The sequence below is a fragment of the Pelodiscus sinensis genome, chromosome 8 (genome assembly GCF_052426305.1).
Source record: "Pelodiscus sinensis isolate ZL-2025 chromosome 8, ASM5242630v1, whole genome shotgun sequence".
NCBI lineage: Eukaryota > Metazoa > Chordata > Testudines > Trionychidae > Pelodiscus > Pelodiscus sinensis.
Genome location: NC_143059.1, coordinates 70,742,817 through 70,764,573, shown reverse-complemented (window position 1 = coordinate 70,764,573; position 21,757 = coordinate 70,742,817). Strand labels below are relative to the sequence as shown.

At 45.1% G+C, this 21,757-nt stretch overlaps 1 protein-coding gene across 4 annotated transcripts in view; it reads left to right on the top strand.

Moving 5' to 3' along the window:
* Positions 1-21,757, top strand: part of NEURL1 (neuralized E3 ubiquitin protein ligase 1) — a 257,507-nt gene that overhangs the window by 182,777 nt on the left and 52,973 nt on the right. The gene's annotated exons all lie outside the window — the stretch shown is intronic.

Genomic DNA, 21,757 nt, shown 5'->3' with positions numbered 1-21,757 from the left:
CAATGCGTCCACATCCTTTCTATAGTGGGGGGCCCAGAACTGGACACAATACTCCAGATGTGGCCTCACCAGTGCTGAATAGAGAGAAATAATCACTTCACTTAATCTGCTGGCAATGCTCCTATTAATGCAGCCATTAGCCTTCTTGGCTGCAAGGGCACCCTGTTGAGTCCTATCCAGCTTCTCTTCCACTGTAATCCTCTGGTCCTTTTCTGCTGCACTGCTACTTAGCCAGTCAGTCTCAGCCAGTAACAATTCTTGGGATTCTTCCGTCCCAAGTGCAGGACTCTGCACTTGTCCTTGTTGAACCTCATCTGATTTCTTTTGGCCCAATCCTCCAATTTGTCTAGGTCACTTTGGACCCTATTTCTGCCCTCCAGCGTATCTACCCCTCCCCCTAGCGTAGTGTCATCTGCAAACTTGCTGAGGGTGCAATCTATCCCCGCATCCAGGTCATTAATAAAGATGTTGAACAAAACTGGCCCTAGAACCAATCCTTGGGGCACTCCACTTGAAACCAACTGCCAACCAGACATTGAGCCATTGATCACTACCCATTGGGCCTGACAATCTAGCCAGGTTTCTATCCATCTTACAGTCCATTTATCCAATCCATACTTCCTTAACTTGCTGGCAAGAATATTGTGGGAGACCATATCAAAAACCTAGTGCTGTTGGCTGCAAAGCAAACCTTAAACATGAATTGAGTTCAAGAAGCAGTGCAGTGTTGTCTTCCTGAGAAGCTGTCCATACTCACAGAAAATTAATCGGAATTAATTAAAGATGTGAATTGAAAGTGGATTAGTTAAACTGCATTAAACCACTGTGAGGAATCAAAGTGGTTTTCATCTGGTTTAGTGTAATTCAAAAGTGAATTCAGAAATACCAAATGATAGACCAAATCAAGGTCCCTTTAATTCTGAATAAGTGTTTTCACAGGGAATTAATGTGGTGAACTAATTTGCCTAGAATGGTTGTGGAATCTTCATCATTGCAGCTTTTTAAGAGCAGGTTAGACAAACACCTGTCAGGCAGGGATATTGTAAAGCGTACTTAGTCCTGTCAGGAGGGCAGGGGACTGGACTAGATGACCTCTTGAGGTCCCTATAATTTTGTAATTAAATTCACACCTTTGGTGTGAATAGTGATTAACTTTCCAGACTGTCCCCACTACGTAAATAGGCCCAGTGTTCAGACAGTATAAAATAATAGACTAACAAAACATGTAGATGGTATCTGAATGTCCAGCTATACATTGTCTTTGTGGATCTAACTAAAGCATTTGACTCTGTCAGTCGTGAGGGCCTCTGGAAGATTATGGCCAAATTGGATGCCCAGATACCTTCATTGAAATGGTGAAGCAGTTCCATGACGGCATGCTTGCCAGAGTCCAAGATCGTGGCAATTATTCAGAACCATTCGCAGTCACAAACGGTGTGAAACAGGGATGTATCCTGACCCCCAGTCTCTTCAGCCTTATGTTCTCTGCTGTGCTGATTGATGCCTGTAGAGAAAATAATGTTGGGATCAACTTGCGCTACCGTTTTGATGGATGGCTGTTTAACTTGAGGAGGCTTCAGACCACAACTAAGGTTCAGGTCGAGACCATTCATGACTTTCTATTTGCGGATGACTGCGCCCTCAACTCAGGTACACAAGCAGGCACGCAACACTGCATGAATCTATTTTCCGCAGCGTGCATGAGCTTTGGCCTCACGATTTCCACCAAAAAAACCAAGGTTCTGCATCAGCCCACTCCTGGCTGTGACTACACTGAGCCATCCATCACTGTCAATGGCCAGAAGCTCAACAACGTGGACAGGTTTACATATCTTGGCAGTACTCTATTGAAGGCAGCCAACATCGACGAGGAGGTGAATACTAGAATCGCGAGAGCCAGTGCTTCAACTTAATGTTTGGAATCAAAGAGGTATTAAGACTGAGACCAAGCTAAAAGTCAACTCGGCGGTCATCTTGTCCACCCTCCTCTATGCTTGTGAGACCTGTACTGTATATAGTCGTCATGCGAAAAAGCTGAGTCACTTCCGCCTGAACTGTCTACGGAAACTGCTGAAGATAAGATGGCAGTATAAAGTTCCAGATACTGATGTTCTTCTACAGGCTAATATGACACCATGCTTTGTAAGGCACAACTCAGATGGGCTGGCCATGCTGTGCGCATGTCCGATGATTGACTGCCCAAGAAGGTGCTCTATGGTGAATTACAACACAGCAAGCGATCTCTTGGAGGTCAAAAGAAGAGATTCAAAGACACCCTTAAGGTCTCCCTTAAGAACTGCAACATAGATCCTGGAAATTGGGAGAGTATTGCTGATGATCGTTCCGCCTGGTGCAGATGAATACATGATAGTGCAATAGCCCATGAACAAAAGAGACTGCGTTATGCTGCAGAGAAACATCTTCTTCGCAAGTCCAGGGCTGGTATCTTCTCTTCCTCCGGTCAGCAGTTCAATCTTCCATGTCCCCACTGTAACCGTCAATTTCGGGCTCGGATTGGACTAATCAGCCATCTCTGAACCCACCCTCAACTAAACTGATGACACTGGGTGGTCCTCATCGACCTCGATGGACGAACAGCAGCAGATGGTATCATGAGCTTTCGTGGGTACAGCCCACTCCGGTCATCTGAAGAAGTGGGCTGTGCCCACGAAAGCTCATGATACCATCTACGTGTTTTGTTAGTCTATAAAGTGCTACCAGACCATTACAGGATAAACTTAAAAAACAACAATCTCGGCTTCCCCCTGAAGCTATAAAATAATAGTTTGGAGACACGTGAATTGCCACCATTTGTTTCAGTGGGCTGCTACATCTCTGTTTCTAACCATGATATTTTAAATGACAGTATTGTATGAGCTCCAAGTGTTGTCTCTCTCACCACCAGAACTTGGTGTACTAGAGGATATAACCTTAATTACCTTGTGTCTCTAATATCCTGGGACAAACGTGGCTACAACACTGAATATTCCATTGTGGTCATTTTACCGTACAGACTTCCATCTCGTATTTGTTCTTCCATCCCTAATTATCCCTCACCCCCAGGTTCTAAGAGCTTCTAATTGTTGCTGCCTCATCAGCACATCCCCTTTGGCTGTTATTTAACTATGCTGTTGTTTTTATAGTGTGTTTAGGTCTTAATCTTCTTTGACTGTTGTCAATCTTTCCAGACCCATAATCGTGTTTGCTCCTTTCATGCAGCCTTCGTGTCCTGCTGCCATTCTGAAAATGGGGTTCTGCTGTTGAGCTGTTAAATCTTTTCCAGTTTTATGATGAGAATGAATTCAGCTTGACATATCCATGAAAATCTGATTTGGTTCCCTTTGGGGAAGGGGGGAAGAATATATTTAAATCACAGTCCTTGATCACAAATAAGCATGACTCAGACTTTCCCAGGTTGTTATTTTCTCAGGAAGCTGGACTGTGGTGCTGCCCACAGATTTAATATCCTTTCTCTGAATCTCTGATGAAGAAATGTGTCAGTCAATCCAGGCTGCAATGATTTTGTTTGAGATGGCCCTTTTTCTTAACAGCCTGTGGTTCTGATGAAAATGGTGGTTTGACACAGGAATAGCTTTTAAAATCAATAAAAATCCACTCTCCCGTGAATATGCAGCTGAGTTCCAGCCAGCAATGTAGCCCTGCAATGATTCCAAAAGCAAAAGCTGGCAAGAGTTAATTCTGCAGATATTAAGAAATCTTGGGTTGCAGAGGGGAAGGGACATACAGGTTGAACTTCTTTAGTCTGGCACCCTTAGGACCTGACCGGTTCTGAACTAGAGAAGTTTCTGGACCACGGGAGATCAATATTGTCTAGCAGCATTTCCAACTCTGCCACTGCTTACTGGGCTGTTAGAAGACATTTAGGGGGTAAATCAAAGCTAATTAACAGCGCAGAACACTGAGAGCCAGGACTGGTGGCGGCCAACAAACTTTATGGGACCTTGGGAAACTTGACCACACTCATGAAAAGTGGAGAGCTGGTTAACTAAAATCATTCTGGACGACGGATGTTTCTGGACAAGAGAGCTCTGGCATAGAGAGGTTCTACGTGTAGTAGCTTTAACGGCCTATGTTGAGATTTGAGAACTTAATAATAATGGATTTTCAAACCTGTTGCATTATATTGATCATGTCGGACACAATATGCAGCCCCTGCTCTTTGTACTGTTTTCTGGCATGTTGCTTTCAAGTAAGCAGCTCTCCCTTGAGTTTCATCTCTCCTGTCGTTGGCCCATCACATGATTTATCTAAAACTAGACTGGAAGAAGCATAGGAAAAAAATGTTGCATATGGGATCCACTCTGGACAGATTCTCTTCAGTAAATATAGGTGATATCGGTCGGGGGTCGCATCATTTGCATAGCGGGAGAGAACCTCCAACAGTCTTAGTCAATTCCTGGTGCATCTAGTAGCCCCATTGACTTTGGGAGATTTGGGTGTGCAAGGCAGACAGGGCTGGTTTCCGGTCATGCCTTACCATTTGCTGCAGTGTGAACGTTGAGAATATTGTTGGGCGTTTTCCAGCAGAAGGGAGACCATTACCCCTCATGCCCATTATAATCCATTCCTCGCAAAAAGGTTTTGAGGCTGCAGAATGAAAAACAGAGCAAAGAAGGGGAGGGGAGAGAGCATTTCTAAGGAGGCCATCGCATGCACACTGGGCACTCCCTTGCAGCAGCCTGGCTTTGAGGAAATGAGTTCTTTAGCCTGCCCTTTCTTTGGAGCCCTCTATAGATCAGTGGAGAGGATGTGGGTTGCTGCTGCAGGGACACAGTATTAGTACCTAGCTCTTACATAGCACTGTCCATCAGAAGAAAATCAAGTATTTTACAAAGGAGGTCCGTATCATTATCCCCATTTTACAGATGGGGAAGCTAAGGCACAGACAAGTAAAACACCTTGCAAGCTGTGAGTCTCGGCTCGCAGCTGGGGGACAACCTGCGCACATCGTTCCTATAAGCCTGCCCCCGACAGAAGGACTGGCCCAAAGAGAAGGAGGAGGTGTCTTAATCTAGGGCTAAGGAGCTGAGGTTGCTAAGGCAGTTGGAAGTGAGACAGGGGGAGGCGGAGTTCCTGGTAGGCGTCTGGGGTTTATTTTGTACTCCCACTCAATGATAATGGGATTTTGTATATGGGAATAAAGGCCTTGAGCTAAGCTGTGCATTGACGTGATTCCTGGTGGCAATGTTGGCTCCCCAGACGGGTAAGAGTTTGGAACAGAGTTCCCACCACACTTTACTGGAGCCACAGCCATTGGATTATTATTATTTATTTTGCATCAAGTCATCCTTGGCCAGGGAGGGGAGAAATGGGTGTAAATTCTGAGTATCTGGGCATAGGCACTAGGTTTGCTGGCTGAAAGCAGTTTGGCGACTCTCAAAAATAGCCTGCAAACCCATCAGCAGAATCGGTTTCGGGATCAGGCAGGGAACCATGCTCATCCACTCTCACCCCATTCACAGCTAGTGACAGTTGTACCTCCCAGGTCCTGCGCTGACTCCTTGTGATGGAACTAAACACCCAGGCCTATTTGATGCAATCAGGGAGCTTCTTTTGATGCACCAATCCAATTCTGTGCCAAGTATTCCTCTCCGCTTCAAAGAAATGTGAATGTTTCAGAAGCATCCGGCCTGATTTTAAAGAGCTGGTTTAATCTTTGAGGGGTTTTTTGTTATGACTCAAGTGATTTCCTCCTGTTTTTTCCTGGGCTATGGAATAAGGTACTGGAAAGATTTTATGGCCAGAGGGTTCCCCCCCACCTACACAAAGAAAAAGAAACATCAAATGTTGGTTACCTTATTCTTGGGATTGTGACGATCTATCATATATGACAGCGATGGGCAAGCGAGGCTAGCGAATGGGCTTTATGAGTGGCCCTCCCTCATTTCAGCGGGCCGCAAGATTATCTCCTGGGATAGGGTAATTTTGCTAACTGAGCTCGCGTAGCTGGAATTTGCGGGGTGGGCCGATTGAACCATAGCAGCGCTTTGTTTGGGTGCAGAGGAAGCACATTGTGTGCAATCAGCACACACCTCGCCTTATGCGCACGTTGCACTTTAGCAATACTGGTATGAAAAAAACTCCATGTAGGGAAACGAGCGGAATCTGGCAACCCTGCCCATGGGCAAACAAAATGTCTCGAGGGCCACACGTAAAACCCGATGGGCAGCATGCTGCCCTCGGCTGCAGATTGCCCACCACTGGTACACGATGTCATTGTGGAAACATACAGTAATTCCTCCCTTAACACGTGCCCGCTTAACACGTTTTCACGATAGCACGATTTTTTTTTAAAGAACATTTTTCAAACAACACGACTGTCCCCGTGTTGCTGGCTGCAATCGGGGGGGCTGCAATCGGGGGGCGGAGGAGAGGGTGCGAGGCATCTGGCCAGAGGGGGTCACCGGGGAAAGGCGCGGCAAGCGGCGAACCTTGGCCACTTTACAAGGAGTCAGGAGAAGCCCCGCGCAGCTGCCAGTGACTGGCCAGCTGGGGAAACCTCTGTCCTCCCTTTTACTTCCCCAGAGCCAAACGTCTCCCCTCCCTGCTATAACCCAGTTCCCTTTCTCCCCCAACCTTATGTCCCAATCCCAGCTGCTAACAAGTGCAGGCTGGAGCCACGAGCGCAAACACAACCCCCACCTTTCCCATTATTTTCAATGGGAAAATCGACCCTGCATAACACGTTTTCACTTAGCACAATCATTTTCTGAAACGTATCTACCGTGTTCAATGAGGAATTACTGTATTATATATACTCTCTCATGGGTGTTGTGAAGGTAAAATCTTCTAATGACTGTGAGGGGTTCTGCTACTACAGTTCATAGGGGGAGTTATCAGCTGACGAATAGTATCTTGTCTGTCTTTGTCCGATTCTACTCAGTCTGTGAGCAGTAGGCATCACAAGGTACTTTGCTTTATAAAGCACCGTTTCAGGATACAGCTTTACATATGTGACTGTTAGTAATGTCAAAGGTTCTTCATGTGGTATCTGGCGGCAGGTGTGACTAAGAATCCAGTAAGAGAACCTAGTTCTGATCATATTTCCAACCAGACTAGATGGCCATTAGAGATGGGGATTGTTTGAATAATCCTTGAGTAAATTTACGGACAGCTGGGGGTTTCTCTAAACTGAACCACCAGGCTTTGGGAAGTTCATCCGTCGCCAATCCCACTTCCCCAGTCTGTCATTTATGTGGGACAGTCATTCATTCTAGCCCCCGTGTGAGTTCTGTGCCCCACACAGATTTGAGGCGCTCTCAGGCTCTCTCACTTTTGATATAGGAAATTATCCACGTGGGAAGTTAGAGCTCTGAGGAGTGAAAAATATTATTTCTCACATGGTGGACGGAGAAAAATCCTTCTTAGTGGAAACCAGGTAAACTCTGTCTTCCTTCCCCTTGTGCGTGGGAGAGACCCGGTCAGCTTTATACCTACTGGGATCTTTGCCTGAGTAAGGACTACAGAATTTGGATCCACTATGCATTACGTATGATCTATGGCAGGTTGAGAAGTAGAATATGGTGGCAGCAAAAAGATCCCAGAATCTGTCAGATTTGTCTGCAATGGAAAGTGAAAGTCTGGCCTGAATGTAGTTAAGCAGTCAGAGATCCATAATATATTAAAAAGATGGAACACAAATCCTTCACAGATAAAACAAATGTAATGCTTTGATTTAACGTTACATATAATCCTCTTTAAAAGTATTTACAATTCAGAACAAATCAGCAAACTCTTCATTAAAAACAGATCTAAAATAACAATAGCCATAATTTAATTCAGTGTAGGGGAGCATAAATCACTTGCAAATCAAAATCACTGTAAAAAGTGATTAAGGTTCACCACTGAGTTCAAAGAGTAGATGAAAATTGCTACATCTTTTTTTTCCCTATAAATTTGTTTTTCTTAATTAAAATGATTGCAGTTAGATTGAAGTGTTGGCTTTCCTGAGGTTTTCTTTTATAGTGGCATCTTTCAGTAATCTGCACAGATGTCATTTTTGAAATTGCAAGTGTGATACTTGATGTTGGAAGGGCATATATAGTGGGATTCCACAGGGATCCGGTTCTTCTTAGTATCTTCATCAATGATTTATATCATGGCATAGGGAGTACACATATAAAGATTGTGGTTGATACCAGCCTGGGAAGGATTGCAAGTCCTTTGGAGGGTATGATTAAAATTCAAAATGATCTTGACAAACTGGAAAAATGCTCTAAGAGAAATAAGATGAAATTCAAAAAAGACACAATGCAAAGTACTCCAGTGAGGAAGGAACAATCAGTTGCACACACACAAAATGGGAAATGGCTGTGGAGGAAGGAGACATGTGAAAAGAGATCTGGAGTTCATAGTGGATCACACGCTAAAATATGAGTGAACCGTGTAACACTGTTGCAAAAACAAACAAAAGAAAAGTACACATCATTCTAGGATGTTTTAAGAGGCTAGTCGTAAGCAAGGCATGAAAAGTAATTCTGTTCTACTCCATGCTGCTTAGGCCCCAGCTGGCATATTGTGTCCAGGTCTGGGCACCACATTTCAGGAAAGATGTGGACAAATTGAAGATAGTCCAGAGAAGTGCAACAAAAATGATGAACAGTCTAGAAAACATGATTTATGATGGGAAATTGAAAAAACTGGGTTTGTTTAGTCTGGAGAGGAGAAGATGGGGAGGGCAGATAACAGTTTTCAGGTACCTCAAAAGTTGTTGTTCTTCGATTACTTGCTCATGTCCATTCCATGGTAGGTGCACCTGCTCGCCACATGTACTGATTCAACTATTCAACTTATGTATAAATGACCCAGAGAAAGGGGTAAGCAGTGAGGTGACAACATTTGCAGATAATACCAAACTATCTTTGGTCAAGATAGCTAAGACCAAAGCAGACCGTGAAGTGCTTCAAAAAGATCTCACCAAACTAAGTGATTGGGCAACAAAACGGCAAATGAAATTTAATGTTGATAAATGTAAAGTAATGCACACTTGAAAAATAATCCCAACTATACATACAATATGATGGGGACTAATTTGGCTACTGCTACTCAAGAGAGAGATCTTGAAGTCATTGTGGATAGTTCTCTGAAAACATCCACTCCGTGTGCAGCGGCAGTGAAAAAAGCAAATAGAATGTTAGGAATCATTAAAAATGGGATAGAGAGTAAGACGGAGAATATCAGGAACCAATCCCTGCAACAAACCTCGGCGCCATCTCTGCCCGTATATCTACACCAGTAACACCATCATAGGACCTAACTAGATCAGCTACACCATCCTGGGTTCATTCATCTGCACATCTACCAATGTAATATACACCATCATGTACCAGCAATGCCCCTCTGCCATATACATTGGCCAAACTGGACAGTCCCTACGTAAAAGAATAAACGGACACAAATCAGATATCAGGAATGGTAACATCCAAAAACCTGTAGGAGAACACTTCAATCTCCCTGGACACACAGTAGCAGATTTAAAAGTAGCCATCCTGCAATAAAAAAACTTCAAAAACAGACTTCAAAGAGAAACTGCAGAGCTACAATTCATTTGCAAATTTCACACTATCAGTTTAGATTAAACAAAGACTGTGACTGGCTAGCCAGCTACAAAAGCAGTTTCTCCTCTTTTCTGCTAGAAATGGGCCTTATCCTCCCTGACTGAATTGACCTCGTTATCGCTAGCCTTACTCTTGATTGGTACTCCTCTCTTTTCATATGCCTGTATATTTATACCTGCCTCTGGAATTTCCACCACATGCATCTGACGAAGTGGGTCTTTGCCTACAAAAGTTTATGCTCCCAGAAATGTGTTAGTCTATAAGGTGCCACAGGACTTCTTGGTGTTTATGCAGATTCAGACTAACACGGCTACCCCTCTGATATTGTCATGTTGTGCTGAGAATGTGATTTCTTCTTTCCTTTGATTTCTGTATTGTTTTTCATAAAAGACTGTCTGCTGCAGGACTCAAAGGCTATGTCTACACTACATCTGCACTGTCTGTTCATTGCCCTCTTTGTTGCCTGCTGGTGCAGATGGGCATGGGACACTTTATCTGACATGGGGGGAAGATGACGTGTGGCATCTCTGTGTCTGACAGTGCTTGGTGGCTTTCGGTGTGCAGGCGGCAGAGATAATTTGCAGTCAGCTGAGTTGCCATCACACCATTTGTCACATTCGGTTTGTATTGGGTATTTGCTGCCCGAATGAGCAGACTGTCTGTGATCCAGGATATAGGGAATATCTAAGGGGCACATCAAGTGATGTCCGGGGATGTGATTGCCTCCTGTATTATGGCACAGTGTGTGACTTGACACAGTGACAGGGAAACAGTGTGATGTTCAACAAGAACCACTGCTGTCAGAAAAGACCCTGTTTAATATGAATAGCAGGTAGTCCAGCCAGGCGCTGAGAAGGTATATACAGTGCTTGTAAAGAGCATCTGTTCCTTTCATCCATCCGTAGTTTGACATCCTTGTAGGCTTTGTCTACACCACGAGTTTTTGTGGCAGAAAATGAGAGGGACTCATTAGCATAAGTCGTGATCTCATTAGCATATTTTCTGCCGTTCCTTTTTGCGCAAAAAGAAGCAGTGTAGCCACTTCCGTTTTGCGCAAAAAACCTGTTTTGCGCAAGAACCTTATGCCTCTCTGGGATAGACAGAAGGATGTTGCATAAAAAGGAAACATCCACACTGCTTCTTTTTGCTCAAAAACCTCTTGTGCAAAAAGAAATGGCAGACATATGCTAATAAGATCACAACTTATGCTAATGAGTCGCTCATTAGCATATTTTCTGCCAAAAAAACTCGTAGTGTAGCCTTAGCTGTAGCGATCCGCTAATGCTACAAAGCTAAGATCCAGAAGTGAATCTACATTTCTCCAAAGTTTACAGGGTTTCCCTGAGTATTTTGGTTTGGGCCCATTTCTAATGACCTAATCACATCTTAAGTGCTAGCTCAAATGTTAAGTATTTTTCTACCTAGATGCCCAGGGAATACATTTACAGTTAATCAGTTGCTATGTACAGAATGATGACTGGGTTATCAGGATTGGTGGTGAAGGGGCTGGTTTGGATAAATAAGAGCCAACCACAATCTTTGTCCAGTTCTCAAACCATGCCTGAATTAGAACATACAGTGAAATGAGAAACATTTCTGTTCACTTAAATAACTCAGTCACTTTCTCTGACGCTTTGCCCTTTTTGGAATTGGCAAGGTCCGGCAGAGGAACAGACAAAATACTGTATGAGGTTATGCTTTACTGTTATTTCTGGCTCAGCTGGGAAGGGAGAATTGCAGAAATCTCATGAAGAAGCCCATATTTCTGGAGTTTCTAGCCGTGTTTGATAGCTCAGGGCTTGCATAGGTAAGACAAACATCAAAACTTTTGAGCACTTAACCATATGGAGCCCTCTGAGTTTCTACCAGTTGCTTAATCCACCTCAGCTTGCCATCAAAGCATTGCTCTATGAGGCATACCTACGTACCTATGAAAAGCACCAGAAGAGAAGGGATAGCAGATAGTGAAGTTAATTCATTACATATTTGTAGTCTCAGTGTGGGCAGCTCTGTGTGCCTCTGCTGCAAAATGTTAAGGGAAAATTAGCTTAATTCCACCTTAAATGTTTTGTAAAATGATCGGTGTTGACCTAAAAATAATACCAGAACAGCGCGAAGCCAGGGTTCACTAGATGGTCTCGGTCCTCGGCTGAACACTTGCATTTTTTCTTTGCATTTTCTGATTGGTTTCTTCACACGCCAGTCTAAGAAGCAGCTTTAATCCTTAAATCTTCAGTTGTATACACACAATAAGGCTACGTCTAGACTGGCATGATTTTCCGCAAATTCTTTTAATGGAAAACTTTTCTGTTAAAAGCATTTGCAGAAAAGAGCATCTAGATTGGCACGGACGCTTTTCCGCAAAAGCGCTATTTGCGGAAAAGTGTCCATGCCAATCTAGATGCGCTTTTGCGCAAAAAAGCCCCAGTCGCCATTTTCGTGATCGGGGCTTTTTTTCGCAAAAGGACTTTTGCCCGAATGGGAGCAGCATAGTATTTCTGCAAGAAGCACTGATTTCAGACAGTAGGAAGTCAATGCTTTTGTGGAAATTCAAGCGGCCAGTGTAGACAGCTGGCAAGCTTTTCTGCAAAAACAGCTACTTTTGCGGAAAAACTTGCCAGTCTAGAGACAGCCCCTAGGTCTAATAAATAGATTCAACTCCACTCTCACGTTCGGTTCTACCTATTGACTTGCTTTTCATTATGCAGGCCCGTGTGACTAGAGAATCTTGTGAGGTGCTTAGAAGTTTCCTTGGTAGAATTCAGACTGCTGCACTTCAGAAGTTTGGGATGTTTGGGGTGTGGATGAACTTACTATAACTTGTGTTTAACTCTTGGGTCTGCGAACACGGGCTGGAAATGTCATAAGAATACGTTTTTCTCTCCATAATTTGGCCCTTCTAGGCTGTGGAGACCAATGGTGGAAAAATAATTCTAACCTCAGAAGTTTTGCAGATTTATCTTTTCAAACCTCAGACAATGTTCAGTTTAGGTTTAGTTTGAGATGTGGGGAAAGTTCAGTAGGCTGGGTGGAATGGTTCTACGTCCTTTCATCACTGGTGCGGATTGTCTCACGGGGGTTGCACTGTGCTTTGCTGACAAATGCCGTCCTGTGTTGACTTCCTCTCTGGGGGAACTTGCTGTTTTAGTCTTTGAGTATTTGTTTCTTACTGAACCTCTTAGGAAATCTCAATGATAATATTGGGTGGGAAGCCCACTTCCCTATCTTTCTACCTGAAAATAACAGCAGCCTGTAGAAAGTTGTTCATATGACTATGACAGCTCCTCTTCCAAAATCTTGAAAATTCGCCTGGAAAAGCAGGTGAAAAAAGATTCATTAAAATAATTTTTCAAACAGCTGTAAATTGGAATAACACACATCTCATGAGATGGAGACATGTTTTAAATAGTTTCCTCCCTCGCTGTTTTCAACCTACGAAACGTATGTGCCAACATATGTAAAAAGCAATCTGTCTCCCTGAGCCTTGGAAATTTAGAAAGGGCATGCTCAATGCAGCTTTTCATAGACAGATTCAGCATGGGAACAAAAAAAAAATCAGCTTAGACTTTGATCTTATGACAGCATATTGCAGCTACAGCAAATAGTGTTAATAAGAGATGAGAACATTGATCTTGTGAACAGTGTTAGAAAAAAATCCAGAAGTTTAGGCATGCCTAAAGTGGACTGACACTCCAAGGGAAAATACTTCTCTCTGGTTTGGCACTTTATAATGAGTCAGTGAATCGTGTCTAAAACAAGGAAAAGTTAGAAATTTTTATATTGTCTTAGAAATAGGTCCTGGGCTTCTTTGTGTTTTCTCTTGTATTGTACAACAGGTACAAAGTGTAATGTTTACTGTGTTCAGGGAGGTAGGGAAAAATTGGCAATTTATTTCAAACTTGAAATAACTTCTAATTTTTTAGTTGTCATTTAAATGCACAGAATTACAGAACACGAAGCTACTTTGTAGGTACATTTTGTATTGTCTCGTTCCCACAGAAATGACTGGGAAGGCTAAATCTAGGGGATGGGTTAGATCTTTGGCATGAGAAGTGATATATTGGCACATTAGTCTATGCACCAGGGTCTGGGCTAACTGGCAAAATTCCAGCAGTCTTCCAACACCCAGTATATTACATATTAGGGATTGTCTCCATATGAAGGCTAATCCAGAATAAGATAGGGTATGAATTTAAAGCAGATTAATTATTCCTGATTAACTCCATATGTGGATGCTCTTTTTATGGAATAAATGTGCTTTTTTCAAATTAGCCTAATCCATAAAGTGGATTAAGCTCTACACTTGGAGTTAATCAGGAAAAATTAATTGGGAATAGCTCTTCCGGAATAATTCCTTATGTGGATAAACTCTCAGGCTGTGTCTACATTGGCACCCTTTTCCGGAAATGCTTAAAACGGAACAGTTTTCCGTTATAAGTATTTCCTGAAAAAGTGCGTCTACATTGGCAGGATGCTTTTCCGGAAAAGCACTTTTTCTGGAAAAGCGTCCGTGCCAATGTAGACACGCTTTTCCTCAAAAAAGCCCCGATTGTCATTTTCGTGATCGGGGCTTTTTTGCGGAAAACACTACTGTGCTGTCTACACTTGCCCTTTTCCTGAACAGTTTTCCGGAAAAGGACTTTTGCCCGAACGGGAGCAGCATAGTTTTTCCGGAAAAGCACTGATGATTTTACAGTAAATCGTCAGTGCTTTTCCGGAAAAGCAAGCGGCCAGTGTAGACAGCTTTCAAGTTATTCCGGAAAAGTGGCTGCTTTTCCGGAATAAGTGGCCCAGTGTAGACACAGCCTCAGACTATGAAGGATGTGAAAGTGCTTCTTCCTTTTGGTTCTTATATTTTGGTAGGATCTTACCAGAGCAATTGGCTTAGATTGCCTCACTTGTGGGTTGTTTTATTAGAGCGTGAGACAGTTAGAAGTACAGAACTATACTGGTTAAAGTGGGGTCCTGGTAAGAAAAATGTCTGTGAAAAATTGCCCTAAAATGTTTAAGCCTGAACAAAGTATGTAGCATTGTACACAATACAAGGGTATGTCTAGACTGCAAGCTTCTTTCAAAAGAAGCTTTTTCGGAAGAGATCTTCCGAAAAAACTTCTTCCGAAAGAAAGCGTCCACACAGCAATAGTTCATCGAAAAAGCGATCCGCTTTTTCGAAAGATAGGGTCCACACTGAATAGATGCTGTCTTGCATTTCAGCTGTGATTACTATGGACAGAGTGGCCACCAGGGCACCTGTGCTTTTTCCTGGAGCCCTCTTCTTTCGAAAGAACTCCCTCTTACCTGTCTGCACACGCCTTTTCCAAAAGAGCGCTTTTGGAAAAGGCGTTCTTCCTCATAGAATGAGGCTTACCAATGTCAGAAAAATCCCTGCATTCTTTTGATTTTTTTTCCGAAAGAACACAACAACAGTGTGGACGTAAGTGAAGTTTTTCTGAAAGAATGGTGGTTTAAAAAAAAAAAAAACCCTGTAATCTAGACGCACCCCAAGAGAGAACTATGTTCCCAGCCCTTTGGCACTTACTAGGTGAAAGACTAGACACCCAGTTGCCTTGAGTGACTATAAAACGGTTTTGCTGTTGAGAAGGGTGATCTTTCTAGTAAGGGCTGAGTGTGTTTCTCATTGCAAAGTGCTAAGAGTAGTTGGGTTGGTGTTAGCTGAAAATGTTCAATTAATTCTCAATGATTATTTCTGTAGTGTCAAATGAACCTGGATCTTTACAAACCAGTGGTGCAGCCTATATCCCAGACGGCATGCAGTCTATGGGCCTGGTTGTACGCGCTAGGGCACGGTGCCTCTGGCACTGCTGCGCTGGTTGTTTGGAATGGAGGTAAAGACGCTTATTAGTCGGTGGTGCTATAAAGTACGCGGCTGTGGTTAATGCGGAAGACAGGCGTGTAATGCAGATAAAGTGCTGAATGGCTAAATTGCATCTTTCCTTGCTTTTTATGGCTTCCGGTGGTAGGCTGTGCAGTCTTGCCACCCAACCCCAAGTTAGCTAACGCTGCACGTGGTTGGATTGAAGTCATTTCGGGCTCAATGCATGCTAGGGCACAGGGTCTTCTGCAGTTCTCCTTTCACAACCCCCATTCTACCCCCTGCTCCCTCCACACTTGTACAGGCAGGGAGGCAAAAGCACAGGCTGCACATGCTAACGTGGAAAGACGAAGGTGGGGGAAAAACCTTCGCTGGAGGCTGAAATCCGCAGCACGGCAGAGTTTCTGGTTAACCTAGGCACAGAGCTGAATCTCGCAGCATGGCCTGACTCTGCTCACGCCCAGACTCGGCTACAGCTGCAGGAGGAACACATTCCAAAGATGAATGGCTCGTCGCTGTTCCGCCCCCAGCTCCCGTGAGAGGTTTGCTGACGCACTGGAGTTGGAGACAAGTGCTGTGAGACAGCAGGAAGAAGCAGCCTTACCAGCATTTGGAACTTGGGCAATGGAGGGCTTTGTAATTAGTAAATCGCTCCTTGAAATTTCACTGGGAAGTTGAGTGGTAGCCAGTGTACAGCTCAGCAATAATATGTCTTTGTTGGTCTCCCTGGTCGAAGTGCAGGCAGCTGCTGAGAAATGCGCTAATTGCAGAAACAGAGCATGTTGCATCCGTTTATACACATCGCATGGGCCACAGTCTGCCTCTGCTAGGAAAGATGCGATCTCTTGGCTGATCAAAGCAAAAAGGCATTTCTGGCCACTACTGGTGTCTGGGAGCAGCAATGGGTCTAGGAGGACCCCACGTTGTGGGTAATTGTTATGCTGTAGGTGGGGAGGTGCAGTCCATCCAGGGAATAGTTACAGACAATGCCAGGTCCCCAAAGTGGTTGCTCCTGTCAATCTGCATCACCTTTATCTTAAGTGGATTGCGCTTATGCCAGCGGCTTTCACCAATCTCCCGGTATCTCTGACGGGCTTTGGGAGAGCAAGGAGACAGCTCCATCTGTTTCCAATCACAAGGAGGCTTAGTATGCGTGTTGCCGGCATACTGAGTCTCTGAAGCCCATTAAGCTTCATGATCTCTCAAGTAGCCTCGTGTAACTCTTGATGAGGTCAAGCATTGTAGGACTTCAGAGCTGCCAGCCTCCTCCTCAGCAAGAGCCATCGCTCAGCGTGACCCCCAGGATTCCTCCAGAAATACGAAGTGACACCGCTTTAAAGCATTTCCTAGTAGCCCCGGGAGCTCCCATGGTGCCTCCAAAGCAGCTCACAACTCCACTGAAGTGCCGTTCGTTTGCCTTTTGGCATCCAAGCGAGAATTTCTCCAAGGAGGGACAAGCTCTGAGCCTTTGATACAACCCAGTTTTCCCATGCTCATTAGACACTTATTGGTTTGGCTGCAAACTTCTGTGAGGATTCCATTGAGGTGGGGTGTGATCTGTCTGAGACTGGGACTGAGAGCAAGAAGGTTCTCTCTCCTGGGCTTCCGGTGCTCCCCTTCAGGCACGAGGGTAGCAGTTGGAAAAAAGAGTCTGAGCAGGGGAAACAACAGCGGGAGATCCCGGGAAAGAAGGGTAGGAGTCTGGGATGGTGGAGAAAAGTTTGGAGGAGGAACCATAGGAGGGGTAACAGCGTCAGGAACAGATGATGGGTAAAGGGGATCAGAAAAAAGTGTGGAGCAAGGGCAGGAGTTTGGGATGCGGGGTGAAGGGGGCAGGAGCTGATCACAGGAGTGGAGGGGCAGGAAGGGGACAGGAATTTGGGAGAGGTAAGGGTAGGAGCAAGAGGTGAACAGGGAAAGGAATGGAGCAAGGGGTGGATGGTCAAGAACTGGAGGGGAGATCTGCACAGTTGGAGCAGAAGGGGGCAGGGGGACACTGGTGGAGTAGGGAAAAACTTAAACAACAACAAATAGTCTGGTAGCACATTAAAGATCAACAAAATATGTAGATCAGTATTTCTTAAACTTTTTAAGACCGAGGAACACCAAACAATATTTTTTTTAATGAGGAACACCAAAGATTTTTTTGTTGACCGAATTAAAAAAAAGGGGGGTTGGGGGGAAAGTTATTGAGCAAAAAAAAAAAAAGTCGCCTGCCTCTTTAAGGGAGGCCATTTTGAACTCTGTTGTTCTCTGCGGCACACCTCTGACTGCCTTGCAGCACACCTGTGTGCGGTGAAACACAGTTTAAGAAACACTGATGTAGTTGGTATCCTGAGTTTTCATGGGCACAGCCTACTTCTTCAGATGTCCGGAGGGACAGAAGAGCACACTCCTTACACAACCCTTTGTTTCTGAATCTCAATATTCTTTTTCTCCGGCAAATAGCTGCTGGTGAAAGAGGTAGAAAAACCTGGAAGATAAGAACCTTCTACTGCCACCGGTTACTTCCTCACATCGGCTATGTCTAGACTGCAAGCCTCTTTTGAAAGAGAGCGTCTAGACTACAACCAGTACTTTAGAAAAAGCTAGCCGCTTTTTCGAAAGAGAGCACCGAGGCAGTCTGAATGCTCTCTTTCGAAAAAGCACAGTTTGCATTACATAGCGCCTTTTTTTGAAAGAGCACGAGGTTTTCCACGGTCAGAAAAACTGCTGCATTCTTTTGATTTACTTTCGAAAGAACGCGGCAGCAGTCTTGATGCAGGGGAAGTTTTTTCGAAAAAACCCTGTAGTCTAGACACACCCATCAAGTAGCTGAAGTTGGTGTTGTGACTCGAAAGATCTCAGTCCTGCTGACAGCCTATGGGAGTTGGGGTCAGCATGGCTGTATACAATCACATTTTTGTTTGTAAAAAATGTAAGTTTGCAGAATAGGGAAATGACACGGAAAGGAACACTAGAGGAACTAGGAATGTTAACTGTTGTTTATTTGTATAAACGTGTAACTACTGGAAATTGTAAAGACTCCCAACTAAAGATTTATTTGACAAAAAACCCACCGTCCTCAAAACTTTCAGAACTGTAGCCCCCAGCAGTTCCAAAAGCAGCCCTAAATATAGAACTGTGCACACTGTTCCTCTTTTGCGGGCAAGATATTAAGAGCTTATTTATTTATTACAAAGTGGTTTACAGTGTGTGTAAATTAGTGAATTCCAAGTCCCCCTCTCAGCTGCCAGATGGACTATGCTGGGAGGATGTTTATGGAGACTGTAAATAATTTCTTAACATAATACAAATACTACATTTTTAGAAATCAAGGGTGGACGACTGCATGTTTATGCTGTGGCTGAGGATTTATTGACTCCTCGAACACAAGAAAGAAAACAAACGATATTTCAAGCTCTTTTCACAATGAGGTTAGCAATGTGGGGTGTGTCAGGTTCCTATCTGGGTCTGTTTGGCCAGGTGCGGAGACCACTCAGCTCCCATTCAGATGAGTAAAAACAATGAGGAATCCTATGGCACCTTAAAGACTCACAATTTGATTAGTGCATCAGCTCTCGTGGGCTGCAGCTCGCTTCATCAGATGCAATGAGATGCAGCTCACGAGAGCTTATGCCCTAATAAATGTGTTAGTCTTTCAGGTGCCTCAGGACTCCTCATTTTTGCTGCAATAGGCTAATACGACTCCCCCTCTGAAACTTGTCGTTCCAGTCAGAGGGCACTGAAAGCACTCAGCTTTGCTGGAGGAAGACCATAAAGTTTGGGGGACCTAAGTTTTGGGGGGCCGCATGTGGTCCCTGGCTTACTTGGAGCCACGCTGGTGCTCCAGCCCTTCCGCCATCCTCCCCCGTGGGGCTGGAGCACACAAAAGCTACTAGCCTGGGACCCCCTAGGCCAGGGGCAGGGAACCTTTTTTGGGCTGGGGCTGCACATGAGTGAGAAGTAAAAATAAAGCCCAAAACACCAACTTCACCCTCACTGATGTTGCCCGTGACTGAAACGGAGAAAGACACTCCCCACGTTCTCCTTGCGCACCATAGCGTAGGGGGGCCCAGGCAAGCTGGGGGACACATCCAGCTCCTGGACCTTAGGCTCCCCACTCTTGCTTTCTGGCCTTCATCCAGCTCTAAGTGCATGCGTAAAGCACGGAGCGTGTAAATGCTGGGTTTAATGAAGCAGCCGTGCCATCCTTGTGTAACCCACACACCTAGTGTGGTTACTGAGTATGGCAAGTGGCACCTAGACCACTGCAACAGTTAAGATCAAGAGACCTCTACAACATGGGCTGGGAGGCTCCTAGAGTCAACTCCTGAGGTCCCAGGTTCAAATCCACCTTGGTGGTGGTTACAAGTGGGGGCTCATCCGGGATCTCAACTGGGTCTCGAAGCTCGGGACGTGCTTCCTCCCCTAGGGGAAGTATGTAACCCACACACCTAGTGTGGTTCCTGAGTACTGCAAGTGGCACCTAGACCACTGCAACAGTTAAGATCAAGAGACCCCCTACAGCATGGGCTGGGAGCCAGCTGGCTCTTAGCTCAGCGGGTAGAGGTTCCTAGAGTCAGCTCCCGAGGTTCCAGGTTCAAATCTGCCTTGGTGGTGGTTACGCTTGCATTTGACATAGTCTGGGAAGAATTGCACAATTGGTGAGCACCTGCTGCAAGCCTCCAGGTAGCCCTAAAGAAGAGAGGAGCGTTCTCAAGCTCCAGCTGTCTGTGAACTGGGCTATCTCCAGGAGTGTTCTCCAGGCCAGAGGTCATGGGGTATTTGTACTGAGCAGTATCGGGAGCAGGTGGGCAGGGGGAACCAGACAGGAGCATTGCTTCTCCTGCGCTCCCCTCCCCATGAAAACAGGGTGCTGCCGCTGCCTGGGTCTTGACATACCAGGCAATTGCCCATATGGAAATGAGTGAGCAGTAACCTGCCGCTGGAGTTGAATGGAAAAGGTAGCAAAGCCCGCAGGCAGCAGGAGGAAAAGCAGAATATTGTCGCGGCTTCGTTCGGGTTTGGATCTATTTCCAGCCTTGGGAGAGGAAGGGGCAGGAGAGGCGGCGAATACCAGCAGAAGCTGCGGGCTGCTCAGGCGTGTGCCTCGGTGCAGTTTTAGTTCTTTCTCATTCCTGTGCCAGGCTCTCCATAGCAACAGGCTGTCAGTGGAAAGCCACAGAATTTACTCCCTGTGCACTGATGCTAAACGGCAGTGAGGCAGCCATGTTCTGTGAGTTAAACTGGGGATGGAAGCGACTAGTCGACTATCCGATTAGCATATGCTTATTGGATAGTCGACTAGTGACTGGAATAGTCACACACACACACACACACACACACACACACACACACACACACACACACACGCTTTAGCATATGCTTATTGGATAGTCGACTAGTGACTGGAATAGTCTCTCTCTCTCTCTCTCTCTCTCTCTCACACACACACACACACACACACACACACACACACACACACACACACGCTTTAGCATATGCTTATTGGATAGTCGACTAGTGACTGGAATAGTCACACACACACACACACACGCTTTAGCATATGCTTATTGGATAGTCGACTAGTGACTGGAATAGTCTCTCTCTCACACACACACACACACACACACACACACACACTTTAGCATATGCTTATTGGATAGTCGACTAGTGACTGGGATAGTCACACACACACACACACACACCGCTGCCTCTATCAGAGAAAGGCAGCGAAGGGGGAGCAGGAGCCGATACTGGAGGGGGCTGGTTTAAAAGCCAGTTCCCCCACTCCCCGCCAGCATCATCTTTGGGGGGAGGGGACAGGGTGCAGCAGGGAATTGACAATTGCTACATTTCACGAGCAGGGGTCAGCAAGAGGCTGTTTGAGTCCCTGCTTGCCCCGGGGAATGGCGCTTCTGCTTTCCAAATGTAGCAAGAATCGAATAGAGAATAGATAGCGAGACTGGATTTTGCAGGTCCTGTTTCCCTGGCAGGCCCAGGGTCGATGAAATGTGACATCTTTCCTGTCTCTCAGGCTGGTCAGCAGAACACACATTTTTGCCAGCTTCCCAGTGCTATGGACAGGGTCCATTAAGGCAAAATTAATGTTGAATTCACTGACCAAAATGCCAAGGGACTCTCAGTCCTCCTCCAGTCGGGGCTTTTAGAGTTGCCATGAGACAGAGCTGGCTATGCTTTTGCTGTGGCTTAGACCTTTTGGGGCACATGTACCCCTTTCCCAGCTGTGACCGTGCCTACACTCCCCAACATCTCATTCCATTGCGTCAGCTGTGACCCACAATGAAGTTAGCTCTGTTCCAAACCTAGCCCCGCGGGTGAGATCTGCTCCCAATGAAGAGTT